The sequence below is a fragment of the Pongo pygmaeus genome, chromosome 4, assembly GCF_028885625.2.
Source record: "Pongo pygmaeus isolate AG05252 chromosome 4, NHGRI_mPonPyg2-v2.0_pri, whole genome shotgun sequence".
Classification (NCBI taxonomy): domain Eukaryota; kingdom Metazoa; phylum Chordata; class Mammalia; order Primates; family Hominidae; genus Pongo; species Pongo pygmaeus.
Window position 1 is genome coordinate 30,301,827 of NC_072377.2, and position 12,298 is coordinate 30,314,124.

A 12,298-nucleotide genomic window follows, 5' to 3' on the forward strand; every position below is an offset into this window, starting at 1 on the left:
ATAGCCCCCAAAATAAAATATATTGCGAGTCCATACTGATATAAATAAATGATTGTATTAATAACTTATGGGGGAAATTGTTTTTCTTTACAGGAAATATTTGATGAGAAAAATTTAAAATTGACAGTACACCAGAGTCATAATTGCTGCTGGCATGATATGTGAATAGTCCAAAAGTTGGAGAATCTTTAGGGAGAAACAACATATTTTCATAGTCTCAAAATATATTTTTCAAGGTGTTTTTTAATTGTCATGGTTGTTTTGACATACGTCAACAAATTCTTTGATACTGGTTTCACCAGGATAATCCACACTGTTGAAGAGCACTGAACTTTGTCACTTGTTTTTAATAAGTAGAAAGGTAAAAATGGTAACTCTGCAGTGGAGAAATCTGATAGCCATCACTTTAACCAAGTGTTGAAGATAACGTAACCAATAATGCTATGTTGACCCCATGTAACCCCTGATATGATGCAATGAGAAGGGAGGTAATCTTTGTGGTATTCTTCTCAAAAAGCCATACCTCCCTAAAACACTTACCCAGTGTTATTCAGAAGTGTCAAGGTGTGAACAAAGAAAAAATCTCAAGAAATTGTAACATATTGGAGAAGACTATGGAAACATGATGGCTAGAAGTGATGTCTTCTCAATTGGACCTAAGAGCAAATATATATATATATATATATATATATATATATATATATACACACACACATATGTGTGTGTGTGTGTGTGTGTGTAGAAAAATTGGTAAAATCAAAATTGTGGGAGTTTTATGTAGAGTACGTGAAAAATAATGTATTAGTTTTGGTAACTGTACCATCACTGTATAAGCTGTGAGAAAGGCATATGGAAACACTCTTAGCTATTTATTCAACTATTCTCTAAATCTAAAATTGTCTCAGTAAACACATTTTTAAAATAAAATTATTGTTGTCTTTCTCCTTCTTCTCAGTCTTGCCAGCATTTGTTATTTTTTTAACTCTTTTTGATAATAGCTATTTTAACTCAGTTAAGGTGTTATATCATTGTGTTATTGATTTGTACTTTCCTAATGAGGAGTGATGTTGAGCATTTTTATATATTTGCTGATTATGTTTATGTTTCCTTTTGAGAAATGTCTAATTAAATCTTTGCTCACTTTTTAGTGGGATTTTTTGTTTATTGATTGAATGACAGAAGGATGAAATTAGACTATCACTGTATACAAAATTCAACTCAAAATGAATTAAAGATTTAAATGTAAGACCTGAAATGATAAACTACTAGAAGAAAACTTGAGAGAAACACTTGACGACATGGCTCTTGGTAAATATTTTTTGGGATACGACGTCAAAAGCCCAGGCAACAAGAACAATAATAGACAAATGGTATTATGTCAAACTATATCCCTTCTGCATATCAAAGAAAATAATTAACAGAGTGAAGAGGCAACCTTCAGAATGGCAGAAAAAATCACAGATTATTCATGTATCTGCCAAAGGTTAATATTCATAATATATAGCAACTCAATAGCAAAAAAAAAAAAAAAAATGAATAATTTTATTTTAAAAGTTAGCAAAACCACTAAATAGACATTTATCAAAAGAAGATATACAAGTGGCCAAAAGTTATACGTAAAAATGCTCAAAATTACTAATCATCAAATTAGTGTAAATCAAAACCACAATGAGATATCACCTCACACCTGTAATTATGACTGTTATAAAAAGGACAAACAGTAACAAATGCTGGAGTGAATGTGTTGGGCAGCGGTGACCTGGCTCTAATACTCCTGCAAAGCTCAGTAATTCACTAGCTGGGAGTATTCTGGAAGAATTGTGGCCTCAGTATGAATGCCTCAATCAATGCAAAATATGACAGATAAAAACACAAAGTCACCTTTCCTATGCTGTTGCAGATTATCTTAAAGAGAGAAGAAAGTGTTGTACATCATCAGGTCATGGTCTTCCTCTGAGAAAAAGTGGACACTATTTCTATTATGAGCCACAGAAATGGCGGGATAATGTGTTCCGGTTCACAGGACTCTAGGGAAATGTCTAATTGATCACAGCACCCCTACAGTGGGCTTCTAGACCTATATATGCAGAAAAATGATGGTGAGGGGAATCTGATTAAATGCACCATGGAGATTCACAGTCTGTTACTTAGTTTTTAGATAAAGCCAATTTTTAAACCTATTATTTCCATGATTGAGACCACTTCCTTTTGAGAAATGACCCCGTAGTTTGGCTAAAAATATACTCAAAAGCTTCCTTCAAGCCTTTTCCAGAAAAACTCTACAGCCATTCTTCCAGTACTATGCACTAAGGAAAAGGAGATTCACAGACCATCTGAGAGTTTTTGATTACTGGTTGTCGCTTCTGCATATCTCTGAAATTTAATCGAATGCCATAAGCGTCAAACTATTTCTATATATATTTTCCTGGTACTAGAATGTATAGCAGTAATTAAATCACAATTCCAGTGCTTGCTTCCAGTCATTAGTTCCCACATTATTTTACTAACCAGAAAACTAGGCATTCTTACAGTAAGACAAAGCAAGTGGAAGCCAGGGGATTTCCCTCTCACTGGCCAGAACCAAACCAAAACAATATCAAATCCAAAGAAGACAAATAGTGTCTTCTTTAGCATCTTGAAAAACACAGAAGTTGAGATTACATCATATTCCCTTTAATTCACATTTCTGGTGGCAGACACTAGATTCATCAAGTTGTAGAATAACTAGATTGATGTCAATATTGGGTATTGATGCTGATGGCAGCTGCTGGTTGTATATGTGATATCTTACTTGAGCAAATAAAGCCAATCACCATAACGTGGTATACAGCAGTTTACTTCAAACTTTTTTCAATCCTAATGAGTTAAGATAATCAGGAGCAGGGAGAGCAGTATAAATTTGCTCTCCAGTATATCATAGTCTAGAGGAATTTGATTGACTTAATTTCCCATAGAACATACAATAGCCCATCACATTGACAAAATCATGACAGTTAGATATGGAAGACATAAAATAACAAACAATATAGATGTATCAGTAAAATGAATGTAGGTCTGAGGATGGGAGCTAAACCCTCCAAATATTGAGGCACCTAGCAATTCTTTTTTTGGATCCTTTGGTCTGACGTGCATTAAATATCCCACTTAAATTCATAAGCAATTTACTTCTCCTTGCACAATACTTGCGGGCAACATATATGATTTTGGAAGCAACATATGTCATATCTGAGTGTGATGATCAACCTGTTAATGAATAACTCAAAGTGTTGCTAGTTTTGATGTGGTTTAGACCAAAGAAGAAGTTTTAGCAGCACAGGGCTGACATTCAAGCTTCTCTGTCATTTAAACCTATGGCACAATTGACCCTATTATTTCTGAAATAATTTTGGAAGATAGGTATACTGCATTGAGTCTGTGGTAAGGTTAATAGAAAACAATTCTGACATTATTTGAAAAGTAGCTTTGGCTTTCAGTGGTCCCTGATAGAGAATTAATGTCTGATCAGGAGACACCAAGTGACCATGTAATCCAAATTTCCTTTTGAGTGTTATGTGGTACAACAAATTATACATTTCACATATATAGCAGCATGTCCTTCTTTACTTTCTTCTATTTATTTATTTATTTATTTATTTATTTGAGACGGAGTCTTGCTCTGTCGCCCAGGCTGGACTGCAGTGGCGTGATCTCGGCTCACTGCAAGCTCCGCCTCCCGGGTTCACACCATTCTCCTACCTCAGCTTCCCGAGTAGCTGGGACTACAGGCGCCCACCACCACACCCAGCTAACTGTTTATATTTTTAGTAGAGACGAGATTTCACCGTGTTAGCCAGGATGGTCTCCATCTCCTGACCTCGTGATCCGCCTGCCTCGGCCTCCCGAAGTGCTGGGATTACAGGCGTGAGCAACCGCGCCCAGTCGCAGCACACCCTTCTTAAATGAATATGGTAAGTATTCTTTCAGGCTTAAACTCATGTGGAATACACACATCTATTACTTTAAAATTGGCTCATATTCCCATGATATATGTTTATCCTGCCTCACCACCTTTCTCTCAACTCACAAGTTTCATACAATGAAATTAATAGATCACCAGATTAAAGGAGGAAAAAGTGCAGGTGTGATGCAGGTGATCCTGCATGGGATGCTGGCCACAGCTGTTAATAGATCATCACTGCACTAAAGCCTCTCTTAGAGACAAACCTAAAATACAATGGTGAAGAGAAGTCTTCCTAACTGGAATAACTTGGGTAATTCTTAGGATTCTCTGTTTTGTGTAAATGTTGACATAACCTGAATTGTAAGTTAATTCATGGGTAGTGGCTAATGCATTGGTCAAATGATCAAAAACTTTGGAAGGTTGTGATTAGAAGGTTGAAGCAAGACAGTCTGTCAGAGAGATATGTGAATGAGTCTATCAGGAAGGGCACAGAACGTGATATCTGTAGCATGCATTAATGAACTTCACAAGATATTCACGGCAGAGAATACTATCAATCCATGCATAAGAAAATTTGTCTTGAATTTCAGTAAAGTTCTCTTCCAAGTCACACTAATGTTTACTCAATGGGTCTATGTACAAAACTTCTGTGACGGAAGGACGGACTATGCATAGTTTTATGTGGCAGACTTCCCTTCACAAAAGCAGATCCACCAAAGCTATCTATTGTCCAACCTTCCAACACCAAAGCCTAAAACTATAATCCATAACTATAACCCAAGACATCATGGTCTTCCATTAGTGGTCAGTTTCTTGGCAGAAGGTTGGTTACATTGATTCTTACTATGATGGAGAGGACAGCCATGAGTTCTATGAACTATATTGGCAGTAAACAGGTATGACAAACCTAAACCACCATGTCTTGGGACCACCAAGACATGAATCCTGTGGGAATCAAAATTATGTAATTGTTCCAGCCAAGCTAATAACAATGGATAAGGGGACTCAGAATGGTGGTATAAAAAGGAAGGGTATTAACATCAACTTAGAGAGTATTATCAGCTACAGAAATAAGAACAGAAGCACCTACATTTTATGAGTATTGTCTCTTTATTTGATGTTTATATGGTGAAGACTGGTGGATGCTAATATTTATCTAAAGGTTTCAAGTTTTAATACTGAATTCATATGGCCTGTGGCAATATAATAGTTAGTGAAAGTTTCTCCTGCATTGGACGTATGTTCCTGATTATATCATCATTCTCTCTCCCCCAAAAGAAATTATTTCTCCTCCACAGTACTTTATGACTATATTCTATCACAGTATTTCAGATAAATTTGTGAAAATGTCTAACTGCTTTGCTAACATATAAAATTATTAAGAACAGATATTTCTTACTTTAAAATGGTATTCATCTACAACACTCATAGTGCTTTGAGCAGTTTCACCTTTAATAAAGTTTTCATTTGTGGTCACCTCATTTCTAAATAAATCTGTCATAAATAGAAAATGTCCAGTGAAGGACAATGAAAAGGATTGTAATCATGGGTAATACTACAGGAGGGTGCTCTAAATGAAGGGGAGATTAAAAAGACTAGACTGAATTGCTCCAAAGAAATGAAAGGGAAAAGGTGATAAAATACAGGCATATTAAGTCAAGAAGTGAATAAAATAGATACACAGAAATTTTACTTTTCTACCCTTCCTTACAATTCAAGGACAGTGGATAAAATCAGAGTGCTTAAAATATAAAAATAAAGGTCTTCCTTGGAATAAATTGTCAAAAAAATAGTTTCAGTGTTTCTGTCTGGTCCACTGCTAATTGGAAAACTAAATCAACTCTATGCTTCCATTTTCCAATATTTATTTGTGTAAAAGAATGTTAAATATTGAAAGAACTTTAGATATTATTGTATTCTAAAAGTTTTCCATTTAAAAAGAGAAAATTCATGCTCAGACAGCTTTGTTACCCATATGCTTTCATAACTCTAATTAGTTGGAGTCCTCTTTCCGGTGTTCTTATGTCAGAGGTCTTTTTAGTACTCTATGGGTAACTTCAGAGCCGTCATTATATATTGTAAATTCACATAGTTAATGTACATGTATATGTAAATGTATGCATACACTATTAGTATGCATGGTATATTTTATATCCACACAAATATATTAGATAAAACAAAAATTTAACATGGGCTTAGATTTATATTTTAACACTTTTTACTACTTATCATTTTATTTCCAGGTATTAAGTAAATACACTATTTGGTTTTCATCAATTCACTTATAAAATGATTTATATAAACTCATGTATTAATTTATATATATTTTAAACACACTTAATGTAGAATATCCATAGAAAATATATTGCTACTACAAAATTAATTTTTTTATTCTGAAATAAGCTGAACAATGAATGGACACTATGCAGTCCTTCTGAAGTTTTTCATATCCATTAATTTTTGAAATTTTCTCACATTTTCTTAGTCAGCATTAAATTTAAATTGTTGTCGTTATTAAGCATGCTTCAGCATCTTGATTTTCCCAAGTTAATGGTTTTTATAGAAAATTTTCTATTATTTCCACATAATAAAAGAAGAATATATTTACAGCAAAATCTGAACTGAGGGAAATTACAAAATGGCCTACATTAAAACATAGTACATATCCTCAGAGACTACATTAAAAATCTAGTGTAGGCAGTCCTATAAATTGATTTTCCTAAACGTCTCTTGTTGTTCTTTTGACTTTCAAGTTTTCTAGTTCCTGATTTACTCCAGATCTATTTCGTGACCCTCTCAAGTGAAGATCAGTTTTTTGTTACATCTGAGTCAAGGCAGTTTCCTTCACATGCTCCTATTAAGAACACCACGTACTTAGCCTTCCATACCAGTATCACAATGCATAATAAGTTCTTATTACTTACTTCCCATTTGTATACTATGTGATAATTGTATTAGTTCAGGGTTAATATCTGTGAAAGTTTGTATAACTAAATGCCTGTCATTAAGAGCTATGCAATAAATATTTATTGAATAACTAGAAAATTAAGAAATAAATGCTCAATTGTTGCTGTTTTTAAAAACTATTCTGTTATAGTACTTTCAGGGTAATTAACACTTGGCGTATGCCTCCGTATCTTAGAGTCTACATAGTGGTAGAGTAGTTGTCTTATTGACTCTAACTATTCTTTCCTTCACTATAAAAGAGTATTATTCAATCTTGATCACTGCAAGATATGTCTTGCAGTGACTCCCGTGAGGCACGTACTTCCTCCCCAGCTGACACTGGTCTTGATCGTGTAATTTCTTTTGCCTATTGCTATGTTAGCAGAAGTGACATTGTGCCATTTCCTTGAAAATACCATAAAATACACCACCTGCTTTTACCATCTCTCTTGCTGTTTTTTCTCTATCATGAGACCAAATAGCTCAAATAATGGCTGCTCCTTTGGATTTTATTCAGGAATAAGAAGATGGTAAAGCAGAGCTGAGCAGAGATTTCATACCTGAAGCCAATAGTGGACAAGATGTACATATAAGAACAATAGATATTATACCCAAGAAATCATTGCCAAGATCAATGTCAAGAAGCTTTCCCTTTCTGTTTGTGTCTACAACTCAGTGAGTTAATTATTCTATGTAAGGTAAGATCAGTTTCCAATTTCATTATTTTGCAAGCAGATATTTCAGTTTTCCCAGCACTACTCATTAAACAGACTTTTTCTTCATTGTATATTCTTTGCACCTATGTCAAAGATCAGTTGAATGTACAAGCATGGTATTATTTCTGAGCTCTCCATTCTCTTTCATTGGTCTGTATGTCTTTTTTATGCCAGTACTATATAATTTTGATTACTGTAGCTTTGCAATATATTTTAAAATCCAGAAGTGTGATTTCTCCAGATTTTCTCTTGTTTTGATTCTGTATTTAATTGAGACATAACAATTGTACATATTTTGAGGGTACAGTGTGATGTTTCAATACATGTATACAATGTGTAATGATCAAACTAAGGTAATTAGCATATCCATAACCTCAAACACTAATCATTTCTTTGTGCTGACAGCATTCAATATCTTCTCTTCTAGTTACTTTGAAATACATAATTGTTAACTATAGTCACATTGTTATGCAATGGAACACTAGAATTTATTCCTCCTATATTACTGCAACTTTGTACGTTTTGACCAACCTTTCCCCATCCACCCTACCCTCAACCCTTCAAAGCTTCTAGTAAAATGACTATGCTACTCTCCACTTCGATGAGATCAACTTTTTAAAATTTTACTTGTGAATAAGATCATGTGGTATTTGTCTTGATGTGTCTGGTTTATTTCAATTAACATAATGTCCCCCAGGCTTATCCAAGTTGCCATAAATGATAAAATTTTAGTCATTTTTCATTGCAGAATAGTATTTCATAGTACAAATATTCTGCATTTTCTTTATCCATTCATTTATTGATGGACAATTAAGTTGATTCCATATTTTGGCTACTGCAAATAGTGCTATATAATAAATGTAGGAGTGCAGATTTTTTTTGGTATGCTGATTTTATTTATTTAGATATATACCAAGTGGCGGGATTGCTAATCATATTGTAGTTATATTTTTAATATTTGAGGAACCTAACTACTATTTTCCACAATGGATTTATGAAATTACATTTTATTTATATGTTAAGGGATAAAAGATATACAAACTTAAAAAATAAATAAATCAATCAAAATATGTATCGGGCAATTGTTACAGTGAAGGATTTTTTCTTTGTATGTTTTTTCTTTTATTTGTGATCAAACTTAAGTTTTTATACACTTACAATTACTTGTCATAAGATATTTTGTAAGCTTCATGGTAACATAAAGCAAAAACCTATAATAATACACTAAAAATTAAAAATAAAAAAGAGGAATCAAAACATACTACTTGACAAAGCCACTTAACCACAAAGGAAGACAGTAAGAGTTGAAGAAAAGAAGAAACAACTTACAAAGCAACTAGAAAGCAAACAACAACATGGCAGGAGTAAGTCTTTACCTGTCAATAACTACCTTGAGTGTAACTGGATTAAATTTTCCATTTCAGAGAAATAGAGTAGCTTAATGGATGAAAAATAACACCCAACAAGAAACACTTCACTCATAAAGACACACATAGACTAAAACTATAGGGATGAAAGATAATATTCCATGTAAATGGAAACGAAGAAGGAGTAAGAGTAGCTATACTTACATAAGATAAAATAGATTTTAAGCCAAAAACTATAACAAGAGACAAAGGTCATTACATAATGACAAAGAAGTCAATACAGCAAGAGGATATAATACTCATAAATATATATGCACCCAACGTTGGAGCACTTAAATATATAAAGAAAATATCAATCTGCAGACAACATTGCCTTTGCCATCAATTCCGTAATTGAATATGATTTCTTTTTTCTTTAGAGCTACATCTGATTCCAATGGGGCTTTGTTAATGCGATTCTTTCTCACTGTACCTGTTGCCTGATGTCCCATTGAACTGAGCTTATCAAGAAGTGCAATACTGGTGAAAAAGTTATCGAATACAAAATAATATTGTCCAGGGTGTGCGTAAGTCCCTCACTAAACTTATGAATAAGTGATGAACCAACACCGTATTCTTCATATTTAGTATTTGAGTTTTTACCCTGATACGGCTGAAAGCAGCAAATGTAGCACAGACATGTGGCACCACAACAAAACTTACAGCCAAACAGAATGGGCTTTCCCTGAATAAATTGTTTGCACCTGTGACGACCAAAATAAGGAACCATGGGTTCATTAAAGCTGAAATACGTCTCATTTGGAACAAATTTCATACATCTCTCATTACGTTTGCTTATGAGAAGTCGCAACTTGGAAAATTTGTCCATTGGATCCAAATTTGCATCGTCAGCAACATGCAAATTAGAAAATTAAGTTTCAAAGCGGTCACGTCTCATGGCAGCAATAACCAATACATTATGCGCATCTGGTTTTTTGTTGTTGTTGTTCCCAAAACATACGGCTTCTAGGAACTGAGACGTAACCACTCAGAAAAATAATTCCCAGAAAATATTTGAATTCGGAGCTAGTCAAGCCAAGATGTACACCCTTAACTTTGAGCGTGTAAGTTGGAGTACTTGACCCTGAGTTCAACGACTTCGTCATCATGAAAAAGTTCCAGAATTTCTGTGGGAGTTCTTATTTTGGTGAATAAATCGTTTGGTGGTTCTGTAATTCTACCGGCTACAAGTTGTACAGTTAGGTCCACTGTCTTCCATTTGCAAACAATTTTTGTCACTTTCCTCCTCCTTGCTGGTGGAACTTGCTGCGCGGTACACGTAGATGGATCTTCGTCAGGAGAGTCAAATTTAAGTGCATATGTGGGATCATCTGAGTCAGACTCAGCATCAGAATCACCTTTATAAGATTTGCAGTTGCGCGCAACAAAGAACCTGGCAGATTATTTATTGTTCCACTTTCTTCGTCCCGAGTCCTCATCAGAAGCAGGTGCTGTAGCATTTTCAGGCGGTTGTATCAGAATAGTGCTTGCTTCTATGCTGTCATCTGTATTTAAAGGTTATTTCATGTAAACTTAGAGTTTGAGACATCTTGGGACTAAAACTCAAAAAAGTGATTATTAGTCCTAGTGGTAGTGGTTTTGCCGAGTGTTCCAAAAATGGAACACACAAAATGTCAAACCCATAACTAATGCAACAATAATAATTTCGGTATTTTCTTTTTACAGCACAATTACTAGTATAGGACATAGTGCAGTAAAGTTACATGTACTTGTCTTTTGATATTGCTTCAAAAATGTTTCCAAAAACTCACATCACTACTTGACAAGCTCCCAGCATGCCTGTATCTGCAGCAGTGACTAACTCTGCACACCATGTGATAATATGTACCCACAAAAGGCAGATATTTGTGAAAAATCAGACCTTGGAGATGACCTTGAGCAGTAGGATATAAATGACTCCCACACGCTTAGAGTTCCAATAATGGAACACTGGGCACATTAAAAAGATAAAATCAACAACCCTTTAGACTAAGGGGAAAAAAGGGAGAGACAACTAAAATAAATAAAATAAGAAATAAAAAGGAGACATTACAACTGACACCACAGAAATACAATGGCTTACTAGAGATTATTATAAACAAATGTAAACCAACAAATTGAAAACCCTATAATAAGTGGACAAATTCCTAAACAGCATTGTTCTTATTACTTATAATTGTTTTGGTTATTTAAAGTAACAGGCAAAAAAACAAAAATAGGTAAGTGGAACTACATCAAACTAAAAACTTCTGCACAACAAAGAAAATAATGAACAAAATGAAAAGGCAACCTGTGGAATGGAATAAAATATTTGCAAGCCATATATTTGATAGAACATCAACATCTAAAATATGCATGAACCTCCTACAACTCAAGAGCTAAATAAATAAATAATAGCACAAATAAAAATTTAACCTGACTAAAAAAAATGAGCAAAGGAACTGAATAGATATTTCTACAAAGAAGTCATATAAATTGGAAATAGATATATAAAATGATGTTCTGCATCACTAGTCATCAAGGAAATTCAAATCAAACCACAGTAAGATGTCACCTCACACCTGTTAGAATGGCTCTTACATAAAAGGCAGATAAAAAGTATTGGTAAGGGTGTGGAGAAAAAGGAAACTTTGTACACTATTAGTGGGAATGTAAAATGGTATAGCCACTGTAAAAAAATGTGTGTAATTTACTTTAAAAATTAAACTAGAACTACTATATGATCCAAAAATCCCACTTTGGGGTATATATTTTAAAAAATTAAAATTACCATCTCAAAAAATATCTGTACTCCATGCTGATTTCAGTATTATTTACAATAGTAAAAATATAAAACAAACTAATGGTCCATCAACAGGCAAATGGATAAAGAAATTGGTATATAAAGATGATAGAACATTCAACTGTTGCATCTACAGTGAAATAAGACAGAAAATTCTTCCATGTGCAATAATGTGGATGAATCTGGAGGACACTATGCTAAGTAAAATATGTCAGAACAATACCACTTATAATACCATAATACCACTTATATAATCTAAAATAGGTCAAACTCATAAAAGTGGATAGCAGAATGATAGCTGCCAGGGACTGGGGGTAGGAGGAAATAGGGAGATATTAGTCAAAAGGTACAAAATTTCAGTCAAGCAAGATGAATAAGTCCTAGAGATCTATAGTACAGCATAGTGCCCATAGCTAACAATACTGTATTGTGTACTGAACAATTTTCTAGAAGGTATATCTTATATTAAGTGTTCTTATTATAAATAATAATAAGGAAGGCAATAATA

General features: G+C 33.9%; 1 pseudogene; it reads right to left on the reverse strand.

Moving 5' to 3' along the window:
• LOC129036156 (zinc finger CCHC domain-containing protein 10-like) overlaps positions 1-12,298 on the reverse strand; it is an 82,050-nt pseudogene that overhangs the window by 28,135 nt on the left and 41,617 nt on the right.